Genomic DNA, 8,780 nt, shown 5'->3' with positions numbered 1-8,780 from the left:
ATAAATACCTTAAGGGAAGGTGCAAAGAGGATGGAGCCAGGCTCTTTTCAGTGGTGCCCAGTGACAGGACAAGAGGCAATGGGTACTGTCTGGAGCATGGGAGGATCTGTCTAAACATCTGGAAGCACTTCTGTGCTGTGTGGGTGACAGAGCACTGGCACAGGTTGCCCAGAGTGACTGTGGAGTCTTCTTTGGAGACCTTCAAAAGTCACCTGGACATGGTCCTGGGCAACCTGCTCTGGGTGGCCCTTCTGGAGCTGGAGAGTTGGACCAGATGACCTCCAGAGGTCCCTGCCAACCTCAACACTTCTGTGATTCTGTGAAACTGGGAATGGAAGATGGGTCGCTGTTCGAACACAGGATAGAGATGACATTATAAGCTCCACTGTAAGTAGACTCTTCATCACTGTTTATTTTTAATTGTATGGGATTCAACAAGCAACTTTCAGAATGCTGATTTATAACATCAGTATTTTTTAAAAAATCAATGTTTCAAATAATAACTTTTTTTTTTTATTAGTCCTGTCAAGCTCATAAGGTCAGATTACTATAACAGACATTGTATGAGTGTTCTAAAACAATAAATAATGTCTAGCAGCTAAGCTAATATTTTTCTGATTTTTTAATATGTTCAGATGTTATTTGTTCTAAACCTTTTTTTTTTTCCTGAGAACTTTATTCTGAAAAATAAAGGTTTTCCTTATAAAATTATCCGATTTTCCTTATCTTATCAAAATGAGAAGTGAGACTACTCCCCCCCCGCACACTTCTTTCTTTTTTTTCTTTTTTTTTTCACATTACCTCTGTTCTATTTCTGTTGCTTCAACACTATGGAAACATTCTTAACAAGGAATTCTAATTGCTTCAGGTTGTATGTTTAATTGCTTTGTTTAAGGCCATTGCACTGCTTTGTGGAAAACATCAGCTGTTCTTCCCAAATTCCCATCAAGAACTTTGCTGCTGAGTCAGTTAAAAAAGAATTGGTCCTATTGTTTTTATCAACAGTCCTGAGTCTTACTAAATTTAGTTCAAAACCAGACACTCCCAAACAAGATTTGAGAACATGTGAAAAACGTGGGGTGACAGTACCCAGGCCACTTGGGCCTCATGTGTCAGTAGGTTTAACAGGGATGGTATGGTTTCCAAAATTATAATTTGTTTTAAAGATTATTTTATAATGGTATAAATTTCCACTGGGATAACATTCTTATTCCTATATTAATATCTTAAAATGTAATTGTTTTAATACCAGGCAATATAATAGCCAGTTTTAATCTGCCATATACACTTTCAAAGGTACAGAAGGTTTGCAGTTAAAAATCACATAGTTAAATGATTTAAAACTCTCAGCACCAAGACCAAATCAAAAAGTCAATATTTATGTAAACATGACAAAACTCAGCCTCCAGATATACAGTCTTACTGCTTATTTCAGAAGGAGCTGGATGTATAAATCTGGGGGCGTGATATGTTTGATGAGGGCTTGGCTGTTGTGAGTAAGAGCACTTCTTATTCTTATGGATGTTAAACTGGAGAGTTCTGTAGATGTATGATATTTTGGTCTTAATTTCTCATATGTGTGAGTCAAGACCTCCATCGTTATGTTAATTAGCACAGTCTGAAGGCCCTGGCCTTCCAGCTTGTCAGTCTTTAGCTCCTGAGTGCTCTCTGGGAGGACTCTAGCACCCAGGGTATCAGCAGGAATGGGGCCAGCTTGAATCCTCACAGAGAAGGATGCAAATTTAAAGGCTTTGGGTACAAACTTTTCTATCATAGGTAGAGGTACAGAAGAGTCTTAATGCAGGGGGTAGGACACAGACACTGTAGTGTTGTATGACATTGTAGGGAGCTCCGAGGAGAGGTCCTAGGGCTAGGGGAAGGTTGTTAAGAGGGGTCTGAGCTGGGCCATCCCCAGCTTGCAGCTGGTGGCTGGATCCCTGTTGGAGGGAAAGCAGCTGCCACACAGCTGTGGCAGCTTGCAAAAGGACAAGACAGCTGCAGAGCCACTCTGCAGCCAGAAGTAACTGTAAGGATTTGGTCCAGCTGTGAGCAAGAGACAGAATTTCCCTTCAGGAGATGCATGAAGTGCAAGCTGGCTGAATTGTGGTTGCTCTGGAAACCATCCTTTGAGTCTCTTTACTCTAGTAAGTGTAATTTCTCAATCATAACATTACACTAAAAATGTTTGGGATTTGATATCCCTTTTTAAAGCCAAAAGAGAAGAGGGAAAGTAGAATTATGACTGATTGCACATTCAAATAAGTGAACATACATTTACCTGAATATATAATATGGTATCAGCATTAATAAGCACTACACTAACCTTTATTTGATGAACTAATTAAAATAATTGCAAATGCATGTATTTGATGGTATGGGTGTCTAACTAGATTTTTTTTAATGTCTTCCGTTCTGCCTCAGGGTTAAGATCCATGCAAAATCCACTCATGAGCCTTGAAAAACCATCATAGTGGAACAGTGAAACCACAGGATATTTTAAGGGACACTTCCAAATCCTGTTTAAGCAAAAATATGTTTACGAAACAAGCTATTAAAAGGGAACAAATCCTTGGATGATTTTAAACTCATTCATAGCTTCTCTTTTTTTCTTATAAGAAAAAGAAAGCAATCTCCTTCTGTATGTCTTGCAGCTTTCACAGTGTTTTGCTATTTGACATAACTGTTCTTGTAAGCAAAATGAGAATAGTGGGTTGTCCTTTTTCCCATACAGAAGAAAATGGCAGTAACATCAAAAGGACAAAGGAATGAGAATCAAAAGCTTCATGAGATTTTTTGTTTGTTTGTTTGTTTGGTGGAAACAAAATCAACAAAATTTTCCACAGGTCCTGGGATGTGTTAATTTTAGGAGAGGGAGCAGAAAAGGATAAGTATCCATGGGAACACCTGTCCCTTAAGTGAACAAAGGTAGAGAGCAGACACTGGAGATGCACTGTTGGCAAAATTAATTCAGTGATATTTGGGAGGGATGATTCTTGGTTTTGTAAAGAATGGGGAATCTTCGACAAAAGGAAAGCTCTTATTACAGGCACAGATGTTTCAATTTTTTATGACAGATGGGCCAGGGACAGATTAGATCAGAGAGTCAGAAAGGCTTTAAAGTATCTGGTAAAGAGGAGACAATAGAGCAATCACAAAACCACAGGAGCTGACATCTATTAGATCCTAGCACTAAGGGCCATATAATGTACAGCTGCACTTGTAGTGGTTTCTATTGCTAACGCCAAGAGCGTATATAATAATCAAGGTGCTTTGGAGATGTCTAGGAACAGATGAAATATGATGGGGTCAGTGTTAGTAAACTTGATTGATGCTTTTTTTCTGACTAGGATTTCATGGATAGTGACTATGACATATTCTATGAGGATAAAATTGGTGGAAAAACTGTTACTGATTCAGACTCACAGACAACTCAGATTTACAGGGCTCAGATTTCTTGTGCACTAGAGGTCTGACTAGAAAAACTGAGATGAACTGCAGGTTGTAGGCAGATTACCAAATCTCAGGGTGGAACAGGACAGATTGGTCCATTAAAAACCATCCCTAACACCCAAGAGAAGAAACCTCTGCTTCTGTGGATGGCTTTAATGCTAAGGGCATGTCCTTGGTATCACATACAGTCTGTAGTAACACCTATGAAACTAATTCTCCCCAATTCCACACCATTTGTGTTTTCCTGTTTTGGAGTTTTACAGATTAGATCTGTACAGATCTGCTTGATAAAGGTTACTCTGTTAAATGCTGTGTATTCTGATTACTTTGTGACATTTGACTTTATAGCTAATTAGTTATAAATAACTAATTTTCTATAGACTATAAAGTCTAACTTTATTAGACTTTATAACTAACGAGAGTTGTTAGAAAACTGAAATAATGAGCATCTGGTATTTCTCCACAGAGGGTGTCAGCTTACTTATGGCTTCCAAAATGAAGTTGTTGGAAGGGAGACCTCAAAGGATGCTGAGGATACTGATGTCTCAAATTAAGAATCTCTAAGAGTAAGTTCCTGATCCAAGACTATGCAGTATTTTTATCAGGCTTTGGCTGAGGGCACAAAATATTTTTTACTAATATTTGAAGATGATGACAAAAGCGTAGTGTAAGGTAGTAAACAAGTAGATGTTACAGTAACTAAATAATATGTTAGAAAAAAAAATATACGATCAATTAAAACTTAACAATATAAATTTTGATACAACTGATCACAAGACAGTGAAGGCCTTGATGCTTGCAAGTGCTGTTCAGCAATATTAAAACACCAGTGTGTTACCAACACTGTTTAGGTCACCAGTCTAAAACACAGCACCATATGGGTTGCTGTGAAGAAAATTAACTGCAACCCAATCAAACCCAGCACAGAAGATTTTTTTCCTTAGATGCAACTGTCCAGATAAATTTTCTTGCTCTCTCTCTCTCAATCTCTCAATCTCTCTCTCTCATACTAAGTAGAACTTTGAGTCTTATGTCCTGAGGGCTTCTAGAGGATCTTTCTTAGGTGTTTAGGGAATTCCACTTGGTCACATACTCATGATGAACAGAGTTGATCTTGGGAAGAAATTTTCCTCTGCTCACATTAGCATTGAGTTGGGGTCCTCTTGTTTCCTTTTTTATTTATTTTCTTTTATTTCCAGACACCCACCCAAGCCTTTACAGCAAGGATAACATCTACAAAATTAATCTGGCTACGTTGACCCAGTTAATTTCTTTATATTGCATATAGGTCATGGTAGCACCTTGTTTTCTTTCCAGAACAGTGTCAGTGGCCCATAGAGAATTAGTGTTCCTTAGGATAGGTTAGCCGCCTAACTACTACCACTGCTTTACTGTAGGGAAATTTAGACAGAATATACTGTCATGGAGGGTATTGCTTATTAGCCTATATGACATTATAATCTCTCCTTGCTTTAAAATCCATGTCAAACAATGGCTACTTTGTAATATGCAACTTAAGGCAATTGTGCTATTAAGCTCTTCCTGTATTTCAGTAATGTTGCCACATGATTATATTCAATGGAACCATCATTTAGTTCAAGATTTTTATATGGTACCTAGCAAATGGGTTCTTGTCCATCTCTACTGTGGTGATGTCAATAGAAATATACCAAGATTTCTGTTAATGCATATCTATATTCTTGGTGTTAAACAACATATATTTAATTCAGTACAAAAACTAAGTAGAACACAACCAACTGTTCCTAAATACTTCACTTAAGTAATAAAATTCTTATTGAATTCTTATTGTCTGAAAAGACAGCTGGCTGGCTAATGTTGCTAATACACTTTCACATTCTGAACCATGTTTTCAGGTATGTTTAGCACAACAGGTGAAAACGCGTGAATCTCCTGGAATCTAGTGCCAGGTGCATGGAAGCCTAAGGTTTAGGCTGGATTGGAGCTCCAGGACCGTACTCTTGACCATGCTGGAGCCTTTGTGGTTTTCCAGGCTGAACCAACAGCCCATGAGGACGTCCATTTGTGGATGGTCCCCAGCCCTTATGTGCCTCCTGCCTCCTTACTCATGTATAGTGTGTTGCATCTGATGAGGACACTCAAAATGAGGAATTCCAACAGCAGACATCACCTTCTTTTCCCATCAGGAAAATGTTTTCATTCATTCTGTGCAAGAAACTGTGGAAAATCTCTAGTAATACATTTCATAGAGAGCCATTTCAGTATGCTGAAGTTTTACAACTCTTCTGTCAACCAACTGTTCTATCTGAATATGTATGGGATAATATTCTGAATGATGTATTTGGCCCTTGTAATATGCACTAACTGTTCTTTCTCATGGCTGTATAATGCTGATAAATCACATCTAGAGATTTTTCTCCCTCTTCCTCTCTCTCAACTTCATGGATGTGGTAGTGTAGAGGTGATTTGACCAAGTGGGCTTTTTTTTCCCACTCAGACACTTTAAATTGTGCTTAACTATAAAGGTAGAGACTTTCTACTACAGCTGGACTTCTTTTCATTTCTAATGGCCTAGTGGTAATTAAGTCTAGAAGGTTAATAGTCATGATTTTGCTGCTTTTCTTGTAATCTTTGATGCAAAGCACCATTTTAGCTTCTGAAATGCATACTGAATAAATGATATTTGAAAATAAAAATGGAAACAAAGTATCTGTGCATCTCTGTAGAATGACTCTTTTCATTTATATAGCATTGTACTGATACTGAATTGTATCTGGTAAATAGGAAAGATCATCTATTTGACAGGTGACACTGGAATATGGGCAAAAAGCAGGTGACAGCTTCCTATTTATCCACTTTGTCAGAAGACTTATGGCAAAATAAGCACTTAGAGAACCTGTAAAAGAGCAATCTTCCTTGTAGGATTAAGATCAAAATATGTCACCTCTCCCTCTTCCCCATGACTGAAGAGCTCCAAGTGAGATTCCTGAGATAAAATATCATGATGGTGAGTCAAGTGTTTGAACATTTCTCGGCTTTACATCTGTTTGATTCAAATTCTCCTTATTCTTCTTAAATTGCTATGGAAATAAAATGAGTAACAATTCTTTCTTTTGTATTCTGAAGGGCTAACATATTAATTCCCAAGGTTACTGTATTGTCATTTGAATACTGTATTGTCATTCATGAATTCAGCCATATGTTGCACAGTTGGAAATGATTAGCAGAAAGCAAAAAGTGTCCTGACCTGAAAAAAGGTGTATCAACACGAAATAACCTGTGACCTAATGTCAGGAGAGATATCATGAAATTGTAATTTTCTGTTGATTTTGTAAATAAGCAGTGAACTGTTTAGACTGGAAAGAGGGAAACCATCTTTCTGTGATTCTGTGATCTTTAATAGTTCTGGAAAACTAATTGTAGCACTGTAAAACGACCAAGAAACGTGTTTTTTTTGTTTGTTTGTTTGTTTGTTTGTTTTACTAGAAATCCATTCTTGGAATTGGTCCATCTGATACTATACAGTAATATATATGAAATAAAAATAAATAAATAAAAAGATAAAAACAGGTTATTTTTCCCCTTTTTCTAGAACTTAGCTTTGAAGGAAGAAGGCTGATGTGTTGACTGTGAAGCAGACTACATTCTTGTATAAAATATGGTTCTACAGGACTCTGAAAATGAATCCATAACAAAGTGGTTACTTAGCTTTTCCAGAACAGATTTTCATCTGTTTTGTGTTCCTGGAAGGCTGCAGGAACCTGTAGAATCACCACCTTCCAGATGGGAGCAAGGTAACTTGTCTATGCAAAGGCTGTCAGTTTCTACTGCGGGGCTTAGAGTGTCCCCTGGAAAAAAAATTATGAGAAAGGTGTTTAACATGATGGTACCCAGGCTCCTTTGCAGGGCACCCTAAAGGAGCTGTGGAAGACCAACCAATCTGGGCAAATCTGTATCTCCTATGCAGCGCCACCGTACACTGTTGGAGTCATCCAGCTGCATAACTCTACTCACTGCCAAATTCACATTAGTGGTCAGCTAATCTTTCCAAGATTATATGACAGGGTATATTTTATTTCCCAGTTAAAGAGATAATTTTTCTGATATGGAATATCAGATAGTTTGAGTGTTGTTAAGGAATAAGTGTCTTCAATAGTGTTTTGCGGTATAACTATTTTTATACTAGTTTCTTAGCTTTTAAAAAATTCTAATCGGAGGCACCTTTTCCAGAAAGAGACGAGAGTAATACAACCATAATATTACAGTCATTAAAGATGAAATTCAGTTTATATAAATATGTAGGTTACTATGGCAGACCTACATCTCTAATAAAAAGATCTAGAATATATGGGGATTAAAAGGGAAAATGAAGGAAACCAAATTTCAGTACAAATTTTCTTTACATTTGTTTCAACCAATGCTAGAAGTTATTGTCAAGTTCTAGTATATGTAACCTTTTTCTTTGCTGCAGTTAAAATCAAAGGTACAGTACCTGAAGTATAGCTGTTGCTTTTGCTGATAATGCATGAAGAGCAGAATTCCTTTCCCACTCCCATATCTCTGTTGACTCTGCAATGTTAACAATACTAACAGGCCTTCTCTGTGTCAGTAAAGTCAGAAAATGTGACAATGACTGTGAGGAAGTAGAAATGGTGAGTGTGAAGTGTAATTTTTTTAAGAGGTTGTTTCCAACGATGTGCCATAAGGAACAGAGGGTTTATTTTTAATACTTCCCTTTGGTAAGGAAGATAAACTTTAAAACTATATTTTTAAAGCAGAAAGTATAAGAAAGCTGGGTACAATGCACTTAGGAAATAAGAAAAGCCTTTATCACTTAATGTGATTGCAAAGTTCTGAAGGGGATCAAAGTTGCTCAGTTTAGCTGAGAAGCAATTGGCAAACCTCTAAAATAGCAAAATAGCAGAGCAGGGCACATCCACATCTAAGATTAATTACCAGTACAGATTGAGTTAAGTATTCTATGTTGAAAGGCTCTCACAGTAGTAAGTTAAAGCTGCTATGGAAGATTATGAATATTTCACCCTCTTTTCATGCTGGAATTAATATATTAGTATTTCTTTTTTTTTTTTCTTTCCACTTTTTTTTTTTTTTTTTTTTTTTTTGGTTTATAGCCGTGTATGAAGACTAATAGAGCTGAGTGACATCACATGCAGAAACAGCACAGAGATGGCAGCCCTGTGAAACCAAGGAGGGGGAAGGTGGGTGACAGCTTACTAATGACACAGACAGTAGGGGCTGAGAGTGCCCCGAGGGGAGGCCATCCTGGTTCTCTCAGCTGGCATGATTTGATTAGGGAGCTACAGGGAGACTCAGGCTGAGAGGTTTTACAG

General features: G+C 37.5%; 1 long non-coding RNA gene across 1 annotated transcript; it reads left to right on the top strand.

The window, feature by feature from the left end:
- Positions 1 to 690: 690 nt before the first annotated feature.
- LOC106034919 (uncharacterized) lies at positions 691 to 5,719 on the top strand. The gene is made up of 3 exons (XR_001206418.3): positions 691 to 2,144; positions 3,917 to 4,016; positions 5,325 to 5,719. It is a non-coding gene; the product is annotated as an uncharacterized lncRNA (long non-coding RNA).
- The last annotated feature ends 3,061 nt before the right edge of the window (positions 5,720 to 8,780 follow it).

The sequence above is a fragment of the Anser cygnoides genome, chromosome 2 (genome assembly GCF_040182565.1).
Source record: "Anser cygnoides isolate HZ-2024a breed goose chromosome 2, Taihu_goose_T2T_genome, whole genome shotgun sequence".
NCBI lineage: Eukaryota > Metazoa > Chordata > Aves > Anseriformes > Anatidae > Anser > Anser cygnoides.
Note: the sequence above shows the minus strand (reverse complement) of the source record. Positions and strands in the feature narration are given on the sequence as shown.